We start from the raw sequence: 22,704 nt of genomic DNA on the forward strand, positions 1-22,704 counted from the left end.
ACTGCGGTAGTATACTGCGAGATACTGAGAATCTAGTTATAAGAGTTTGTAATTGACCAAATATTGTGCTGTATCATCTGCTGTTGTCCTTTGTCTGACTAAGTAATACACGTGAAAAGGTTATTGCCTGAAGTTTTTGTGTCCTGCCTCTCTTTTATTTGTCCTAACCCCCAGTTTTGAAAGAGGATTCCGCTTCACATTAGGTGTTCTAGGAGCGAGAAGTCGAATCTTAAACACCTAGCATTACAGGTATGTATAGAGAGATATAATAATTTTAACCATAGTGAAGGAATGTATAAATTAGATCCAGTGATGAGAGGATTAGTGGCCAGGTCCTTGCTGTCCCTTTTAATCCCTCACTCAGGTTGGGGACAGAGTGGAGGAAGAGTCAGGTGAGGTCATATCATGTGCAGTTGGAAAAAAAATTTAGTGTGGTTACCCTGCATATAAGCAGCTTCTCAGTAACTGTATGCCCCCACCTTCTGCCCCTCTCCCGGTGATGAGTCAAGATGCCTGGAACCAGTGTCTGACTCTATTCTTCATTTCTGCAACATTCGTGGCTTTTCCTCTAACTTTCGCTCTGTTGAGCACCACCTCTCCTTCTCTAAACCTCACCTTCTCTTTCTAACTGGGACTCAGCTGTCTGAAGCAACTGACAGTAGACCCTTTTCTGTATCCTCCTACTTTCTCTATACTCACTTCAAGGCCAAAGGTGGCTGGTGTGTATATATACGCAACAACTTATCTTGCTCTCATGGTTCTGAACTCAATTCTTCTGAGTTCTCTACACCCTGGCTTCGGCTTTCCTGTCATTCTCTGACTAAATATATCTGTGCTGTTTACTTATCTCTTAATTCTACTATCAAAAATTCATTGACTATCTTACTTCTACGATGGAACACATTCTATCCATTTCTCCTTTCTCTGAAATCTCCATTCTTGGAGATTTCGATGTTCACCACCACCTTTGGCTCTCCTCTCCTTTCACTGACCCACCTGGTGAAGAAGCCTGCACCTTTTCTATACTTAATGACCTAGAGCAGCTTGTACAGCACCTTACCCGTATCCCTGACTGCCTTGGAGAGAGCTCCAACATACTTGACCTCTTCCTTACAACTAATCCTTCTGCTTACATTGTTAATCTTTTCTCTCCATTGGGCTCCTCCGATCACAAGCTTATCACCTTAACCTGTCCTATAGCGGTACGGCCTGCAGACCCTCCAAAGAAACGTCATCTGTGGCACTTTGGAGCTGCGGATTTGGAGGCCCTCAGGCAGTACTTCATTGATTTTCCCTGGAATGATTATTGCTTCCATGGCCAAAAGCCATCTGGGTGTGCCTTGCGCATTACAGAGGTTATTCTCTCGGGCATGGAAGCATACATTCCTTTCTCATATCCTTTGACAAATGCACAAAAGCCTTGGTTTAATCAAGCTTGTTCTAATGCTGTCCGCAACACGGAGAGGGCCTATAAAAGGTACCAGAGCCAACCCACCCCTAATTCACATCTCTTCTATGTTTCTGCCCGGAATCGTGCTAAGTCTGTTCTTCGCTCTGCTAAAAATAATTTCATCCGTACAAAATGCTCTCAACTCTCTAACTCGAATTCTTCCCACTCCTTCTGGCACCTTGCCAAAAACCTTTCTAACAACTTTACCTCATCATCCTTCCCTCCTCTTTTCTACTCTGATGGCTCTGTAGCTATTTCTTCTACTGATAAAGCAGATCTCTTCACTCAGACTTTCTCCTCCAATTCCACCTTAGACGATTCCGGTGCTGTTCCTCCATCACTTCCCCCATCTAACTTCCTCATGGCTAACATCAAAATTTTTTCAGCTGATGTATTTTCTGCCATCACAGGCCTCAATACTAATAAGGTATATGGGCCTGATGGAGTCCCTCCTGTTGTTCTCAAGAACTTTGCTTCTGTGCTTACACCCTGCCTAGGCAAACTCTTTCGCCTTTGTCTATCAACTTGTACCTTTCCTTCTTGCTGGAAGTTTGCTCTCATTCAGCCAGTCCCAAAGAAGGGTGACCATTCCCAACCCTCCAACTATCGTCCAATTGCTTTAACATCCTATATCTCAAAAGTTTTCGAGTCTATTTTTAATAGAAAAATTTTAAAGCATCTTTCCTATCACAACCTTCTTTCTGATCGTCAGTATGGGTTCCGTCAGGGACGCTCCACAGGCGATCTTCTCACCTACCTTTCAGACTCCTGGTCATCCTCCTTTCGGGACTTTGGCGAAAGCTTTGCCATTGCACTTGACATCTCAAAGGCTTTCGATCGGGTCTGGCAAAAATCTTTAATTTCCAAACTGCCCTCTTACGGTTTCTATCCTTCTATCTGTGCCTTCATCTCTAGCTTCCTTTCTGGTCGTTCTATTGCCGCTGTTGTAGACGGCCATCGTATTTCTCCTAGATCTATTAACAGTGGTGTTCCTCAGGGCTCTGTACTATCACTAACTCTCTTCCTTTTATTCATCAGTGACCTTCTAAGCTGTACATCTAACCCTATCCATTCATATGCTGATGACTTCACCTTCACCTTTCCATTCGATTCCCACAACATCCATCTCAGCAGTTACTTCAACAAACAAGGGCTCGACTTGGCTCGAATCTCTGACTGGGGTAAAAATAATCTGGTTGTTTTTCATGCATCAAAGACTCAGTTTTTGCTCCTATCAACCCGACAAAATCTTCCACAGGTATACCCACTAATGTTCAGCAATATTCAGCTTAATCCTGCACCATCGTTGAAGATGCTTGGGGTTTCATTTACTCAGGACTTATCTTGGAAAGATCATATTACATCTCTTGTACAATATGCTTCCAAGAGATTGGGTGTGCTAAGCCGACTCCATTCCTTCTTTACCCCTGCACAATTGTCGACTCTATACAAGGGTATTATCCGCCCCTGCGTGGAGTACAAGTCTCATGTGTGGAGAGGCTCCTCACATACAGCTCTTCTCAATAGGGTGGAGTCAAAGGCTTTTCGTCTCATTAACTCTCCCCCTCTTACTGACTCCCTTCAACCTCTGTCTCTTCGCCGCACTGTTGCATCTTTATCTCTTTTCTATCGCTACCTCAATGGTCACTGTTCCTCTGGACTGTCTGCATGCATTCCTCTACCTCTAAGACGGGTGCGTAGCACCCGTCTAGCAGCAAACTCTCACCCCTTTTCTGTCCAACTCTCTAATGCAAGAGTTAACCGTTATTCCCAGTCCTTCATTTATGCAACAGGTCAACTCTGGAACTGTCTCCCTCTGTCTGTATTTCCTGCCTCCTATGATCTCCAGTCTTTCAAACGCAGTGTGTCCAGGCATCTCGAAATGAATGGATCTTGAATTTGGCTCTCCATTGTATTTTGTTTTTCTCTTGGAAGGAACAGTTTTGCGGGCTCGTTGCCTTTGGTTCCTTCTTCCTCACATGAAAAAAAAAAAAAAAAACATTCTTGGTCTGTAGATCCACTGAAGAGGGCGACAGCTGTCGCCGAAACTGTCTGGAAATACATCTTTTTCGTCTGCCAGTGTGGGTTTTCGTATCCTATTTCACGGTCATGACAGTGTGACTCTTCAGCCGTAACAGTGCAGGAAGTTTCCAGACGCTGCCCTCTCTTATTAGAAGCACTTTAACATCCACTGTCCTACCTTGTATCTCTTGTATAACCCCATCCAAATATAGACTGAACAACCATGGAGACATGGCATATCCCTTTTGCAGTCCACCATTCAGACAGAAAAATTCACTCAGTTCACTACCAACATGCACTACATCCTTAGCACCGTTATGCACACTCTTCACTGATATTCAACAACTTCCCATTTACTCCATATATTCTTTATGTTTTCCACATCCCTTGTCCATCCACTCGGTCATATGCTTTCTCCAAATCCATGAAGACCAAATAAAACTTCTTTCCCTTCTCTAAAAACTTTTCCACTAAAGACCTAAGGATGAATACCTGATCTACACAACCTCTTCTCTCCTTAAAACCTCCTTGTTCTTCTCCAACTAATTCCCCTGTTATTTCTTTTTAAATAAAACAGAGGAAGGAAAAACAAATGAAAAAAAAAATCCATACACCAGATTACTGGTGTCCTCTGTTCATAAAATATCTGTAACAGTTAGACTTGAACAGCAGTAGGTTGAAGTTTGGAGGGAAACAACTCTGGGGAAGCGAATTCCAGAGAGATGCACTGGGGAATGAAAGAGTTCTGATAGGCAGAAGTTCTGCAGTATGGGAGTGACATTCCAGTCATGAGCGCTGCCAGTTGCCCGTGTAGCACCATGGAAGGCATGGAGAGATGGCACCATGGACGCAACTTCGTCTGAGCATTTGCTATAAAAATATCTGTAAAATAACGCAAGGGAGGCAATATTCCTTCTTACTTGTAGGGGAGGTAGTTTATTAGTAATAGCAGGGTTATTAATACTTCTAACAGCTTTGTTCTGAATTTTGTCTAGTTGTTTTAATGCAACCTCTCCACATCCATTCCACAAGAGTGAGCAGTAGTTAAGCTGAAAGCGCACATGACTCTTATAAATTATAACTAATTGCTCGTCAGTGGAGAAGTTATGGACTATGTACAATAATCCAAGTTTCTTTGAGGTGGATTTAGCAAGTAATCTGACATGAAAGGTCCAGCTGAGGGCATTGTTAAGCGAGATGCCGAGAATTTCAATATTTTTGGAAATGGGAATATTTGTACCGTTGAAGGTAATATACGATTCTGGCAATACCTGTCTATTAGTAAATTGTATATATTTAGTTTTACTAGCATTAAATGAGACAAGGTTATTTTGTCCCCATTCACTGATCGTGGATAAGTCTTGATTTAAACAGATGGCTGTACTGAGTTGAGAGTTAGAGATATCAGACTTTGTAAATGGATGTCTGAGTGTGAATGAACTATGAAGTGTTGAGTCATCTGCATATGAATGGATGGGACTGTGGGTGACAGATAAGAGATCATTAATATGAACGAGGAACAGGGTTGGTGCCAGAACTGATCCCCGCGGCAAGCCGGCGTTAATTGAGTGGAAAGTGGAATATACATCATCTACTTTTACTCTTATTTTTCTGTTGCTGAGATATGAGGAAATCAAAGGAACAAGAGTTTAGTCCATAGCAAGGGAGTTTGGACAACAGGGAACGGTGCCACATTCTGTTGAAAGCTTTAGAAATATCAGGGCTACTACATGAGTTTCTCCATGTAGGTCAACTAGTTGATGTATGGTGTGAGTCAGGAGATTGAGTATGTCAATGGTGGATCTTTCTTGGCGAAAACCATATTGTCTATCACTAATTAAGTTGTTGGATTCAAGATGTTTAACTATGTGCTTATTAATTACAGTTTCAAAAACCTTACCATGAGAAGATGTGACAGCTATTGGTCTGTAATCAGTGGGGTCAGAGGAACTTCCTTTCTTTGGAATTGGGTGGATATTGGCTTCTTTCCATGAATTAGGGAATGAAGAAGTACGTATGCATAGTCTGAATAATTTAGCAAGAACAGAGGCAAGTTCTGGGGAATACTTTTTCAAAACAATTGGCAGAATTCCATCTGGGCCTGTAGCTTTGTTGGTAGGTTAATTGTCTAGGATGGATTTCACGTACCTTGTCTGTATTTGAAGTGGAACAATTTCGGGAGAGTCAAGTTCTAGTGCTGGAACGTTCTGGCTAGCTTCCTCTAAGGTAGAATTTCTGGCAAATGTACTGGCAACGATATCTGCTTTCCCACGCGGGTCATTTGTAATGTTGCCATCTGGAGATTTTAGTGGGGGAATGGATGATGACTTGTTAAAGTTTTTATTGAAAGAATTGAGAGTTCACCAGAATATTCTATTGTCATTAGGGTTGTTAAGTAGTTTTGATGCTTGGTTTTGAAGACAGTTTGATTTAGCAAGCTTTATTACAGCTTTTGCATGGTTTCTAGCAATTTTAAATTGAGAGTGATTCAGATGTTTTTTATTTTAAGTAATAGTTATATGCTGATGACTTTTGGGCTGTTGCTCTGGCACAGTTAACTATCAAACCATTTTGGAGAGTTCGATCTTTTAGTGAATTGTTGACTTGGTATGAATAAATCCATACCAGCTAGTATTAAGTCGCAAATGCGGGACTGGGTAGAATTGACATCACTAGAGAAGAAAGACTGCCATGGAATGTCAGCAAGATAATTTCTAAATTCATCCCAGTTTGCCCTATCAAAGTGGCATCGAGTCACCCTGACATGTTCAGAATGGGGAGGTGTGGGAGGTTAACTAATGAGGCTTTGATGAGATTGTGGTCAGAGGATCCAAGTGGTACTGATCTGGATTATTTGTCAGGAACAGATCCAAAAGATGGGCATTATGGTCAGGATTATCAGGTATTCTGGTTGGTTGCTTTACCAGCTGGATGAGATTAAACGATTCTGCAAACAACTCGCACTCCAGACCAGCGTCATCAGTCCTGGGAGAATGCAATAACCATTCAACATTACGTATGTTAAAATCATCCAAAATGGTAATTTCAGTGTTAAGGGCAAGATTAAGGTTACTCAACTGTGTGGAAATGGAATCAAATACACTGGGTTCAGAAGAAGCACTGGGGTAGCGGTAGACTACACAGATATATTTGGTAATACTTTGACAGTTTAGTTTATACAATGGATAATAAAAAATGGATGAAGTGAAGTTTATAATGGTGTCAACTGCATATTGGGATTTGATATAACAACAGGTGCCACCCTTATTACGGAAGTTTGTGAGGAGATGGTAGCCGGGAAAACAATATAAGGATATTTCAGTAGACGGTGAGATTTGTGGTTCTGTGAGGAATAGGGTCAGAGGAGATATGGACTGTAGAAAAAAATGGCTTGAATTTAAGTTGGTACTAAGCCCACGGATGTTGGTGAAGAATAAGGCGGCATTTTTACTTCTCCTTTGACGAGCATGGCCGGAAATCTCACTAGCCTAGTCGCTGCCGGCACAGTCGCTTGATGACGACCGGGAGGACCCTGTGCCGCCAGCCCTGCCGGTGGTGGCAATCCGAGGTACCACCTCTTTTGAAAGTAAGATTGCAGCGGCCATTGCTAAGAGAGTGGAATAGAAGGTGTGATATCTTATATGCATGTAGTGTGGTGTAGACAGTTGAAGGTATAGAGGTATTAAGAGAGTATGCTGGCCTACTCTCTGTGTAAATGAAAGCACTGAAAATGTTCAGCAAAGGGGGATGGTCAGGATCAAGTCCTGAGGGTCAATAAGTATCCTACTATAGACTTTTCCTATTATACACTAAGAAGACAAATGCCCATATGATTACCACACACTTCTTTTTTTTCCCTTTTCTTATGTACAGGGGAATAATTATACCTGACTTCCAATCCTCCAGGACTCTACCTTCCTCGCAGGCCAATCTACACATCTTCCAGATCTATTCTTCTGCTATCTCTCTCCCATGCTTCAACATTTCACCACGCTATCAATTCGTGGGGCTTTCCCTATTTGGGCTTTCTTCATTGCTTCCACTACTTCCATCTTACTGATCTCTTCCTCCCTTCTCACCTCCCTCCTCCCAGCCATTCCCCAGCCACTTATACTCGCATTACTTTCATTCTCTGTGTCTAACAGTTCCTTTAAGTGTTCTCTCCATCTGCTCACTTTTTCTCCCCTCTTCACTATCATTTGGGGGAGGCGGTGGCTGAATCGGTAGAGAGGCGGCCTGCAGTCCTGTTGGACCCAGGTTCGAATCCCGGCTGGGGCAGGGAACAGTTTAAGGATTTGAATTTCATAAAAGCAGACTTTCCTGATCTACCAGATGACCCGCCGACATGTCATAAAAGTGCCCCCGCTAATACCAATACACAAGTCCTGTATGAGACAGCCCTAACATGTATTCAATATGAATGGTGGGTGTTAGCGCCGAAGTGGTGACATGTAGAGAGGTATATGGTATGTAGGAGGACTACTGGGCCTTGAGAGCAGGCTGTGAAGCCTATGCCCAGAGTCGGACACATAAAAAAAAAAAAAAAAAAAAAAAGTCTACTTATTTTTTTTTTCAACCTCCTACTAACTTCTTCATCACCCTGTCTCTCACTTTCCCTCCTTCCAGAATATTTTCTTTCATTCCCGCCACATTACACTTAAATTCCTCATCCACTCTCTTCTTACTGTCTCTTCCTAGTCCTGTCACCTCTCTTCCTCCTACATATAACTCTCTCTTCAGACTCTCAACTTCCTTCATGCCTCTGCTTCCCATCCACTCACTATATGCTTTCTTCTTTTGCGCCACAGTTTGTCACACCTCTTCCACCAAGCTGTTCCTTGCACCCCTTTTCGTCTTCTCTTCATCCCTCATACCACCTCACTTGTCGCACAGATTTCTTTTGTGATTATCTTGCACACACCTTTCACCTCCCCCATCTGCTCCAAATCATATTTAACCAATCATTCCTTCACTTCTGTCTTATATTCTGCCTTCTTTCCATCGTCTTGCAACCTTTCTACCAGACATGGGGTCTATTACTGGGTTTCTATTACTATTACTATTAATTTAAATTGCTCTCTATTATATTACTATTATAATTACTTAAGTGGTCATCTATTACTATTACTATTACTTGGTCATCTAGTAGTATTACTGTTACTATTAATATATTATTTATGATAACGGTATTAATTAAACTGAAAATGGTTTTTTTCATTATTGTTTGAAGGCTGTTCCACTGAATGTACAAGTGTGTCTAGATCACCTGATGGCCTGTTGACCACTCTTCATTCTGCACGGTCTCCTGTGGTGTACCTGCAGCTTGGACAGCAGCCAACAGGTAACCAAGGTGAGAAGGTTGTTTTTATCGATTATGGTAAACGGTATTAAAGAAGTGCCTGTAATGGGAAAGTAATATGCAATTATCTATTACTTTGCCTTCTGTTACTATTACAATTACTATTACAGCCAGGAACTTGTGATGTATTACTATTACTATTACTATTACTTTGAAAACCCTGTAATAGTCTATTATGGTACTATTACATATTACTATTACCCCATGTCTGCTTTCTACCCTTCTTGTATGCACTACTTCCTCCGTCCGTCTCTCCTTCTATTCATCCATTGCATTTGTATACTCGGAAACCATAATCTCTAGCCCACCTGGATCGGTGCCGGAGGTTAGTACAGCGACCGTTCTGGACGGCGACCCACTCAAACTATCACAAGGCAAAACACGCACGACCACACACAGTCCTTATGAACCATTCGAGGCTTCGCTCTGAGTGTGTCATATGTTTAATCATCTTGCTGTATATAATGCTATGAGGTCACAGTATGGCTGTATAGATGTCATTATGTATAAGAACTGTGTATGGCATTGTATGCTCTGCATTATCTTCATTAAATAGGGACAAGAAGAAAAATTACCGTAGGCTGTAGTTACAAAATTAAAAATGGAAACAAAGATTTCCAAACCATCCAGTGATTCCACACAATGTTTTCAGAGTTTTTTTGTGTGTGTGTGTGTGTGTGTGTGTGTGTGTGTGTGTGTGTGTGTGTGTGTGTGTGTTCTTACCTAATTGTTCTTACGTAATTGTATCTTTACAGGAATGAGTCAAGCTCGTACTGTCTCGTGTCTTAAACCATATCGTACATATCCTTAAATTTGTGAATTGTTTTGGCACACACTATTTCATTCGGTAGTGCATTCCACTGATCAATTGCTCTGTTTGGGAAACTGAATTTCCTCACGTCTTTATCACCTCTCTTCTTATGCAGTTTTTTGCAGTGTCCTCTTACCCATGCTTCCCCATATGTTAAGTAATCATTTATGTCTATTTTCTCCTTCCCTGATATGCATTTATATAGCATTATCATGTCACCTCTTTTCCTTCTCTCCTGTAGTGTTGGTAGATTCAGTTTATTTAGTCTTTCTTCGTAGCTTAGATCCCTTAAGCTTGGTATCCATCTTGTAGCGGCCCTTTGAACTTTTTCAATCTTGTCTATGTGTTTTTTTAGATGAGGACTCCAGACTACTGATGTACACTCCAGGGTTGGTCTGATGAATAATATTATTATCTTTCTTAGCATGTCTTCATGTGAATGCAATTCTCATATTTGGAAGCAGTGTATACATGTTCCGTACCTTCTCACTGATGTGGTCAGCCGGAGATAGTCTGTTATTGAAAATCACACCTAGGTCCTTCTCTCTTTCTGATGTGTGTAGGGTTTTATTTCCTAACGTATAATCCCAATCAGGTCTTTTTCCACTTTTACCAAACTTGATTACATGACACTTGTCCACATTGACATCCATTTGCCATGTATTACTCCATTCATGAAGGTTATTTAATTCTTCTTGTAGCTCTTTACAAAAGTCTGTGTTAGTAATTCTCCTTTGTATTTTTGCATCATCTGCAAACATATTTAGATAGCTATAATTTCCAGTGTTACTGTCTGTATCATTTATATACACTAAAAACATGATTGGTGCCAGGACTGAGCCTGTGGTACTCCACTAGTCACTTCTTTCCATGATGAGTAATTTCCCCTTAGTACTGTTCTCATTTCTCTTTTTATGAGAAAATCTTGCATCCAGCAAAACAGTTTGCCTCGAATTCCTCCTTGATGGTACAGTTTCCATAAAAGTCCTTGGTGTGGTACTGTGTCAAATGGTTTCTTGAAATCTAAATAGATACTGTCCACCCATCCTTCCCTTTCCTGTATTGTGTCTGTTACTCTGTCATAGTAGCTCAACAGATTAGTTACACATGATTTTCCTTTTCTGAAAACTAACTGTCTTTCTGTTATCATATTGTGTTCTTCTAGATGATTTACCCAAGCTTTTCTTATAAGCTTTTCTAATACCATGCTTACAACACTGGTCAGTGATACTGGTCGGTAGTTGTGTGGATTTTGTCTATTCCCTTTCTTGAATAAGGAGACAATATTTGCTTTCTTCCAAATATCAGGTAGTTTACCTTGACTCAGTGATTTCTTGAAAATTAAAATTAATGGTTTACTTAACTCCTTTGCACATTCTTGTAGCACCCAACATTAAATTTCATCAGGACCATTTGCTTTTCCTGTCCAGTTTACTTAACTCCTCCTGTATTACTTTTTCTGATATTTGCATATCTGGTAGTATGTGTGGGCATGCATGTTCCACATAGTCCCTCTCAAAATTTTTTTCTTCTGTAAAAACTGATTGGAAATTCTTGTTTAGTGCTTCACAAATATCTTTCTCTTGTGTATAGGTGATTCCCTCGTCCGTAATGGATTGTATTATATCTTTTACTTTGGTTTTGCTTCTGATGTAGCTGTAAAATAGCTTCGGTTGATCACTACTTTTATTTATGATATCCTCCTCAAACTGTTTTTGGACTTCCCTCCTTATTCTTGTATAATCGTTTCTTGCCTGTTTGTAATTATTATATGCCCTTTCACTATTGTGTCTTCTGTATCTATTCCACAACAAATCTCTTCTTTCTTTTGATTTTTTACATTCTGTATTGAACCATTTCTGTATATTCTTATCTGCTTCTTTGTGCTGTGGAATGTACTTCTGGACTCCTATTTCATAAAATTCACAGAATTTTTTATATACAGCATTTAAATCTTGTCCTCTAAGCTCATTTTCCCAATCAACTTCTAAGAAACACTTCTTCAGGTCATGATAATTTCCCTTTTTATAGTTTAGGCTCTTTTTGTAACTTTCATTGCTATTAACTATGTCATATACTATCCTGAAGTTGCAATTTAGTACTGCTTGGTCGCTTTTGCCGAGTGGAGGGTGATATATTAAATTGTCAGTATCATTTTCTTGCCTAGTAAATATGAGTTCTAGCATTGAAGGTACATCGAGTCCTCTTTTTCTGGTGGTTTTCCTCACATGTTGCGTTAGGAAAAACTCTTGCACGAGATCCAGGAGCTTTTGGTCCCAACAGCTTTCTTGGCTTATTATATCTAGAGTATTCTAGTTTATATTTGTATTGAAATCTCCAGTTAGTATAATTCTTTCCGATTTCTCTTCCATTTTATGCAGTAATGCTCTTAAACTCTGAATTGTACTCTCTGCCAGGTCCTCATATTCGTCTCTTTCCCATGTGTTTGATCTGGGTGGCATATACAAATTGGCTACAATTACTTTCCCTTCAGATGTGTTGATCCCTACTTCAATCAGTTCTACTTGTGGGGGTATATCTAGTTTTATTTCATTGACTTTTAGATTTTTCTTAGTTAATATTATAATTCCTCCTCCTTTTTTTCAATTTTCTATCTCTTCTCCATATATTATATTCCTCTAAGTTTAGTATGTCATTTGATAACCTTGGTGTTAATTTTGTTTCAGTTAGGCATATTATATGTGGTTCATTTTCTCTGACATAATCATTCATCTCTAATAATTTAGATACCATTTCATCCACATTTGAGTAAATCAACTTAATCATCTTGTTTATATACTTGTGATGACATGGTTCTACTACCTTCCTCCTTTTTATTCCCTCCTGGTTATGTACCACTTTCGTACCTGCAATCTAATTACTTTGTAAAAAAATGTGTTCTTCTCTTCTTCTGATCTTCCCTCATTTTTTGTTTTTGCTTCCTCCCTCTTCTCTTTCAGTAATTCCAGTTCCTCTTGTGTTAGGCATCTTTGTATCCATACATTTTTGAATTCCTCTTTTTCCATAAGATTCTTTGCATTTTTTGGTATCTCCTTCACGGTGTTTACACTGGAAAGTTACCTTTGGAGGTCTTGACTTGCTTTTCTCGTATTTCCCTAACCTTTTGTGTTCCTCTATGTCTTTACTACAGATTTCCTCTGATACTTCTTTCAATAGACTCATTACATTTGCCATCTCCTTTTTGTCTCTTGAGATCTTGTTTTTTACTTCTTCCTCTTCTATACCAGTGATTACTATAGATTTGTTGATATCTACTGAATCTCTGGCTAACTTAGGATTGTTTTGGATTATTCTTTTCACTTCCTTTTTAATGCTTTTTTCTTCCACCCTTGTTTCTAAGTCTTTCTTTACTTTCACCATTTCAGCGTATGTGGTTTCCACATCATTTTTGTAGCTTTGCACAGCTTCATTCACCTGTGTTATCTTCTCCTCAATATCACTGCTCTGGTCTATCAGATTGCTTACTTGCCTAATTGTCTCTGTATCATTTTTGAAATCTTCCATAATACTCTCGTGGTTGACTACTGTACTTGCCATTTTACTCATTTTCCTCCTAAGTGTACTCACTTCCACTGTTAATTCACATATGGTTTTGTCTTTCTTGTTGACCTCCCTTCCTAGTTTTTCTATTTCTTCCTTTTGCAAGTGCATCTGCTTTTTTATTTCATCAATCTCATTCTGGGAGGCCATCTCCAGTCTGTGTACACGCTCCCCCAGTTTATTGTGAGTCCCCATTTCAACCAGTTCTTGGTAGAAATCATCATTCTGCTTTCTACCTTTATCCCTTTTCTTTTCCAAATTTGCTTTACTAAAGTATGTGGTCATTTTCCAATACTAAAAGCACAGAGTACTTACATTCCCTGGGGCAGTTGTAGTCTAAACAAACAATCAGCTGATCGTGCGCATTCTTTCGCTACTCGGTTCTCTTTTCTGTTTGAACAAGTTTTATTTAAACTTCTTTTTCTTTTTTTTAAATAATAAAAAAACATTTAGTCTAACCTGGTACAAAACTTGACTCATATAAAGATACTAATTTAGGTAATGCCACTGGCCGTGCTGGCTCGGTATGGAGCGCTGTCGGCCCGCATCTGCACTCCTTGGTGTCTCCTGTGTGTGTGTGTGTGTGTGTGTGTGTGTATTTTCTATAACACCAAGCTTCATCCGTAGTAGGCATGATGTTTCATAAAGGGTTGTCTCCATTTAGCGTCGATGATAGCTCTCCCATTCGTCATTGTGAGCATCGTCCCATTGCACATTGTTTACATCAAAACCATGGTTCATCCATATTTACCTTGTTTCGTATAACTATGTCCATATGGCTATGTGCTTTCTTTTCATTTCTTTATATACCAAACTAATGTGGATCAGTATCTCGTTATTTCACACACACATACACATAGAGCAACAAGATTGTTTTGTAGTCATGACTATTGGTTACGTGAAACCCCCAAAAATATTTTTCACATTTATTGTGCATAAACACTATAAACATATGTGATTATTGTAGTAACATATTTTGTCTGGGCAGATTTCCACGAGTTATGCATATTTATGCATAGACATTGTAAGCATATTTATGTGAAGTGACGTAAAACCACAAAGTAGAATACCTTGACATATTCCCGAAAGTTAGGAAAGAATATGTATGTGGTTCCAACGAGGTTACACGAGGCGCAATCTCTTCCGCCACCCACCAAAAGGCATCGTCGTGGGCAGAGATTTAATTCCTGAGTACAGGATCCCGAGACAAGGCTGCTACCACGGAGACACCTCGTGCCCCTAGGTTAATACCCTGTCCAACCTCCAGCTACTGCTATAACTTCATGCAATCTGGCGGGCATGGAATCAACCAGATTGCTGCAGATGGTCCGCCTCCTCCTTATTATGTGTGGGTGGGAATGTGTGTGTCTCCTCACCGCCTCCCTCGTTTTCTTCTCAACATCCCATTCAGCAACCATATGCTCCCTAAGATTTTCTATTGGATTACAATCGGCCCCTATAGGGGGCCAGTCCACTAGAATAATCTATGGGTGCGCCTCAAACCAAAGCTTGACTGCCCGACTTATACGCATTGGACTGTGGTCTTGCACCATTAGATAGGCTGCGGGTCTGGGATGGCATATGCTCGCACAAACCATGAATTATGAGAAAGAAGGAATGATCAAATAACGGTTTGGAAGAACAGGCACTCATACATACTCGGCTGACTGGCAGAGCTGGGAGGGCCCTGTGACATCATCACAGCCTAGTGGATGCATGCGAGTTAACCTTATCTTATTTAATCCTGCTCTAGGATGCAGTGCCAGACCGATAAGGTGCCAGATTCGGGCTCACTTCACGAATGCTATGTTTTTGTATTTGATCAGGATTGTAAATAACTTTTTCAAGCAACAGTGCACCTTTCATGTAGGGTATCCCCTCATTACGTCTGTCACATATTCTCAGTACGAGGCATTATGTTTTATATTCTCATGTCTCAGGAACAACCCCTTACGTAGTGATTGGTATTTAAGAAACAGCCTGTATATATAGGGAATCTGTTATGCTCCCCGGTCACCGGTGCGATAATACGGGGTGGGTTGCTGGGAGGATGGCCAGCAGTCCTGTTGTGAACTACCAGGTTGACAAAATAGACAACTCACAATCATACTGAAAGAAAACCCGTGGGTCATTCTAGCGCGTGCAAACACATTACAGTATTTACAGACCTATTTGTCCTTACGAGGCTGTTTTGTTATGCTGTGCTAACTAGTCTATTTCGGTGAGAGAATATATATATATATATATATATATATATATATATATATATATATATATATATATATATTGTAGCCGCCTGCACTCTTGGAGGGGGAAACAGGGCTATGAATCCCGCCCAGCTGGACTCGACTATTTATTTGGTCATACCTGGAATTGCAATTTTACTCTCTCAGTATACTATAATGGCGTCACTCATCGTTGTTATAAACACTTGGTTATACATAGAATTACAGTTTATTCTCAATATGCTATGTTATACCGCAATTTACTTCGTATACATATATCACTTTAAATTCTCATCCTCATTTTCCTACGTTTTTAATAATGTTGTGACATCAACCACGTGCAGATTAATAAGTATTCTAAAGGTAAGCAAGGGCAGCTCACCTGTAACGGGTCCATTTTCTGTCGTACAGTATTAGTGTGTTGATAGGGGGCGTGGGGTAGCAACACCAGCCCCTCACGAAACAAAAATAAGGCGTATCATTAACTCGACTGACGCTTGCCATAACTTACAAAAAGACCTCGATTCATTGTCCAAATGGTCTAAAACTTGGCAAATGGAATTTAACATTGAAAAATGTAAAGTACTTAACGTAGGCAAGATCATTGGAGACACTAAATACAGATTAGATAACAAACAAATTAGCAAATCGGAATGCGAGAGGGATCTAGGAGTCGTGGTTGGTAACGACCTTAAACCAAGGCAACAGTGTATTAATGCGAGAATAAAGCAAATAGGGTCCTAGGATTTATTTCGAGAAGCGTGAGCAATAGATCATCAAAAGTAACACTGCAACTTTATCTAGCATTAGTAAGGCCACATTTAGACTACGCAGTACAATTTTGGTGTCCTTACTATAGAATGGATATTAATTCGTTAGAAAATGTACAGAGTAGAATGACAAAAATGATACATGACGTTCGGAACCTGTCATAAGAAGACAGACTGAAAAGACTAAGTCTGCATTCGGTAGAGAGGCGTAGAGTAAGGGGAGACTTAATTGAGGTGTTTAAGTGGATGAAGGGTATAAATAAGGGAGATATTAGCGACGTACTTAAAGTGAGCATGCAGGATAGAATTGGAAGTAATGGTTTCAAACTAGAAAAATTCTATTTCAATAAGGAAATAGGTAGAAATTGGTTTGGTAATAGAGTAGTAGACGAAAGGAATAAGCTACCTAGTAAAGTAGTTGCTGCCTCTTCCATTGAGAGTTTCAAGCCGAGGCTAGATAAGCATATGACAAAAAAGGGGTGGATATAGAAAAAAGAAAATCTTATAACCAATACTAATTCATTATTTTTCCTTTTCAGGTTACACTATGATAGTCTCTGTTTTTCTTTCACACTTTCCTGTAAAATGTCGCCGCCAGTTTTTCTATACTGCATGAAGTTCTTTCTGACTTTTTCCTGCCGGCATCGGCTGGAGGGTTTGGAGGGCGGGGGAGAGCCTTCTTCTTTACTATCCTTATCTCATTCTAGTAGTTCAGTTACTTTTCTAGGAGCTGCCTAGCATGGACCAACCGGCCTACTGCAGTTCTTCTTACGTTCTTATACTTGTTCTTAATGTCCTTACTGGAATAGCAACTTCATAGGATGGTCGTGGAGTCACACATCTCGTGTGAACTTCACCCTTTGGAGTATCTGTCTAAATAATCCACAGGATCACTGCTGCTTTGTCCTTCACTCATTACGGCTACCCACACACTGACCCACACTCGCCCATACTGTAGTGTCTCTTACAGGGCGTGGTGTTCGCTCTTATCTTCAAGCTAATGGATGTTATGCTTACACTGCCATACCGTATACATAAACATTGTGTCAGCATCCTTCCCCCTTTCTCTCTCCTACATCCTCCCCTACACTTTCCCTCTCTCTCTCTCTTTACAGCGTCAGATGCAGTAAGACTCCCCCCGTTGGTCAGTTACGACCAATACCATACCCTTTCAATTGCCGCTCCCTTCCAGCAGACATAGCTTGTTTGCAGGGTGGGTCAGGGTTTTGCGTGTCGATGTCCTGACCTTCAAGTGTCTCACCACACCATCATCACTGGGATTCGCCTCTACCAGCCTTCCCAGAACCCAGTAATTACGGGATACATTCCAATCCATCACTAATACCAGGTCCTCCACTTGAAAATTACGCTGCCACTTGAACTGCTTCTGGCGTTGTCATAAGGATGGTAGGTACAGCTCCGGACAGATGAAACGGCTACACCCCATCCACCAGCGACTTGGTTTGGGTCTCAGTGGTTCTGGTAACAGTTGCAGGTGGAGGGAGGGGGGATGTGGGAGGGTGAGGAGGGGAGAAATGTGGGCGGAGTTATATAGGGGGCAGTGTGGGAGGGTGAAGAAGCAGCACACTCTGGCTGGTGGAAGGGGGAGACGAATGGTTGGGTAGCGGAGACGAGAGTCTGCTAGAGGGTAAGACAGGTGAGTGTGATTAGATGAAAAGAAATTACAAAAAATGAATTATTATAATATCTGCTGCATATATTGCATTTTATGTACTAAATAAAAACACTGTCTATTATTCACCACCGTATTTGGGTATCCTACTCATTATTATTATCCTTTGGATATTAGGCAATAAATAAAAATATTGGACGGTCTTTCGGACCCGAACCAATTTTTTCATAACTTTTTTCTTCAGCTATTTCCGTATTCGTATTATCCCTCGTGCTTGAAGTCCCCCTTTTTATCACTTTCTCCAACGCCCTACATTTTTTTTAGGCATAAGGCAGTTTAACTTTCTCTTTAAATAACCATATTTGTCAACAAATATTCCTTTCATTAATCTATTTAATTACCTGTTTTCTTTCAATATGCATTTGTCTAATAATGGGTGTTATACCTTAATTGGCGCCGCTATTTGACGTTTTGAATAAATTTGGTCTAAATTTACGCATATATTCCAGTCTCTCTCAAGTAGGCTGGCAACCTCACACATCCTCCCCCCTGCTTTCTCCTTCTCTCGCTACCCGTTCCCTCCTTTCCTTTTGTAGTACTGTTTATCTATTCTTTCTCATATTTTTAACCTCATTCCTTCTTACAAACTTTTAGTGCCATAGGAATTTCTCCCTTATCACCTACAGTCCTACTACATGAAAGTGGAAAAAACTGCCATCGGGAAAAGAATAACTGGAAATTTATGGCGAAGGTTACGATATTAGTTATTTAGAATGAAAGTGTTGGCAGATACGCATTCTTGACGTGATTATCACAGCCACAGCATTTCGCCTTCATAAAACAGAAGGACTATAGGTTTCATGCATTACTTCCTTACGTCCAGCATTACTGTGCAGAACGCCATGTATAACACATTAAGGACCACAAGGACAGTACTGGTAGTCATCGTGATTCTCATGAATCTCTCCATAGGCTATTGAAAACAGTGCTTTATGCTCAACTTCAGACTTATGTTCTCATCAGGGCAATGATAGGCAAAGATAATAAAAACAATATATACAACCAAATTATCATTTATTATACAACAAAGCTCAAACTGCCTCCGTGCTGCAGTCTCAAGGGTGTAACCAGCTCACACAATCACATGTAACCTGAAGAAATTAAATACATGATCCTATATATATATATATATATATATATGTAGATATATATATATATATATATATATATATATATATATATATATATATATATAATAACCATGAACAACAAAGTTTGATCTAAAATTTATTGTGTTGGGTAAAGCAGAGGACACTAACTAGCATGGCAACCTACCACACGGAAACCACCATGTTGCACTACACGCCACAGAAACCGATGCACAGACCATGATATCAGCGAAAAGACCATGAGAAGAGTATTGCACGAAGGAGGGTTGCATCACAGGACCCTAGCAAACGTTATGTTGACAAGCCAGAGGATTTTTGGAAGTGTGTCACTGAAGGCACAACTGCTGGAGAAGGAATAATACTCGGTGAGTATTATTTCTGAGGTTTTCGCTTGTATAAACTAAACTATTCAGTCATACATGACCATAAAAATATATTAATAATTGCTGCAGGGGGACAACCAGTTTCGTTACAACGTCAGTCCATGCAGAGGAAATTACGTATGGCATATAGGGTTACTCGATGTTAAATTTCATAAGTGTAGAGCCTGTATGATTATATATATATATATATATATATATATATATATATATATATATATATATATATATATAAAGTATTTCACGGCGAATTAGGCACCTTAGATGAGGGTGCAACCCCCGGTTTTACATCAGAGTTTCTACTTTCTGCTACGTGATCAGGAACACAGTTGGCTCGGAAAATTGTCCACCTACTCCACCGACCCGGGTATCAGTCTCAGATACGAGATAACCACCTCGTTGCCACCAGTTACATATTTATGATATGACAGTGACAGTTTCATCTGATTTTTCTGTGTAGTTTTCTTTATCTAATTTGTCTTAATAACCGCTCTACTTACCCCTACTCAATTTTTGAGGGCTAAACTAGGGAACGAGGCTTTTGGAAGAAGTAGTCTGGCATTAGATTTTACATGAATCATTCAACACAGTCGCACCTGACTTAATGTAGACCTGCAGTCCTTACCCTAACATTATCCGGGATGCGTGTTTTTTAGCTTAGTTGTCTACACGTTACAAATTTCATCCCTAAACAGTTACAATATATACTGTTTTATTTCGTCAGGCCTACGTGATTGTGGCATTATTTTGTAAATATGACACTATCGCATTGGCAGGTCGTGATTACGGAACATATGTTGATTACGTTTTACTTATTGAGATGAACAATTAAGTTATGCCTTCGTTAACGTAAGTTTATTACTCAACGACACAAAGATTAATAAAAATACATTTATGAAGGCATAAATTTTAAATATTTATCTTAACAAGCCAAGGGTAAAGGACCACATTTGTTCCGCCAATCACGAGCGTGCAATGCGATGTTACCATATTTAAACTTGCGTTGGCCAGACGGAAGGAAATAGAGTAAATGTATTATATAGTATGGTCAGGAAGAACATGATGTGGTGTTATTTCATAAACCTTATGTGTCTTTAACTCCTAAACTGACGGTTATGTTATTTATTATTAGAGGAACTATATCTACACTCACCTTCTTATCCACCTTTGGACAGTGTTGGTGGAAATTCCCAGGGTGTTAGCGATCGCTCGGATGGACTGCCCGGCTTCACGCATCCCTACAATGCGCCCTCTTAAACCAATCCTCCTTTCTCTTGCCTCTCTCCGTCTTGCCTCTCTACGTCTTGCCTCCATTCTGAATCGGTGTGACTGATGCCCCGGGGTGGCTGATACTTCTGTTAACACCTCTGTTCATGGCAGGAAACCTAACGACTTCGCATAGTGTCACGTGGCACAAGTTTGTCCTCTAACTACTATTTTATTTGTTTCTACAGGTAAACAAAGTCATTGTTTTTTTTTACTGTTTCTAAAGAATAACTAGACATGACAATTAATTCACATGTCAGTATGCCACTGTCTCAGTTGACGGAGAGGATCTACCTGATTCGGTTAGAATCATTCATCTCAGTATATACTGACAAAACATGGAACTGGTGGTCTGCCCTGAGTAACGGTGTTTATTGCAGTCCATAGAAAATACAAGTGAACCACAGTCGTTTCTCGTTGATGTATAAATATCCATGTGTTTGTGGTGTATTAGTCATTATGGCGTTATTCTCACCCCGGTACTCCATGTCTGAGTTTCAGGAAGTGGGTGAAGAGGTGGCCAGTTACGAGGATACTATCTGTTTGATAAATTTGAGCTCTATGCATCCTCCATACTATGCCACGAACCGGATCCCTCATAAGAAACACCAAGGTCACCTGCTTCCTGGCATACAGTCTAGAGTATTCATCGAGCTTCAATTTACGAAGAAGAAACACTTCTCATACAGTCTGTGGTATAAATTAGTTCGCTTTACAAATACCCTTCCGTCACAGAAAGATTTACTCTATCAGGACAGATTATCATTACTATATCATACTTATCACGTAATATAGACGATAAGGATATCTCTCTACCCATTTATAAATTTATATCAGTTATATCATCTACCGAAATGTTCCGAGACGCAATAACGGCGACATGCAGATCTATAAAAATTATTGTCAATAAACGGGGTCTCGAATTATTACTGTCCATTAGAATTTACTTCAGGTAGACAAAATTTTCCTTTCATCTCGTTCCCTTGCGACAATTATCACCGTCGTCATCCCTGTTATTCCCTTAAGCGCTACGACATGGCATCATCCCTATATATATATATATATATATATATATATATATATATATATATATATATATATATATATATATATATATATGATCAGGTATTTAAGTTTTTTCAGGTAGCACGGAGGCAGTTTGAGCTTTGTTGTATAATAAATGATAATTTGGTTGTATATATTGTTTTTATTATCTTTGCCTATCATTGCCCTGATGAGAACATAAGTCTGAAGTTGAGCATAAAGCACTGTTTTCAATAGCCTATGGAGAGATTCATGAGAATCACGATGACTACCTGTACTGTCCTTGTGGTCCTTAATGTGTTATACATGGCGTTCTGCACAGTAATGCTGGACGTAAGGAGGTAATGCATGAAACCTATAGTCCTTCTGTTTTATGAAGGCTGTGATAATCACGTCAAGAATGCGTATCTGCCAACACTTTCATTCTAAATAACTAATATCGTAACCTTCGCCATAAATTTCCAGTTATTCTTTTCCCGATGGCAGTTTTTTCCACTTTCATGTAGTAGGACTGTAGGTGATAAGGGAGAAATTCTTATGGCACTAAAAGTTTGTAAGAAGGAATGAGGTTAAAAATATGAGAAAGAATAGATAAACAGTACTACAAAAGGAAAGGAGGGAACGGGTAGCGAGAGAAGGAGAAAGCAGGGGGGAGGATGTGTGAGGTTGCCAGCCTACTTGAGAGAGACTGGAATATATGCGTAAATTTAGACCAAATTTATTCAAAACGTCAAATAGCGGCGCCAATTAAAGTATAACACCCATTATTAGACAAATGCATATTGAAAGAAAACAGGTAATTAAATAGATTAATGAAAGGAATATTTGTTGACAAATATGGTTATTTAAAGAGAAAGTTAAACTGCCTTATGCCTAAAAAAAAATGTAGGGCGTAGGAGAAAGTGATAAAAAGGGGGACTTCAAGCACGAGGAATAATAGGAATACGGAAATAGCTGAAGAAAAAAGTTATGAAAAAATTGGTTCGGGTCCGAAAGACCGTCCAATATCTTTAT

Source organism: Coenobita brevimanus, chromosome 105 (genome assembly GCF_032717465.1).
Source record: "Coenobita brevimanus isolate Jiangsu-jjx chromosome 105, ASM3271746v2, whole genome shotgun sequence".
In the NCBI taxonomy this organism is placed as follows: domain Eukaryota; kingdom Metazoa; phylum Arthropoda; class Malacostraca; order Decapoda; family Coenobitidae; genus Coenobita; species Coenobita brevimanus.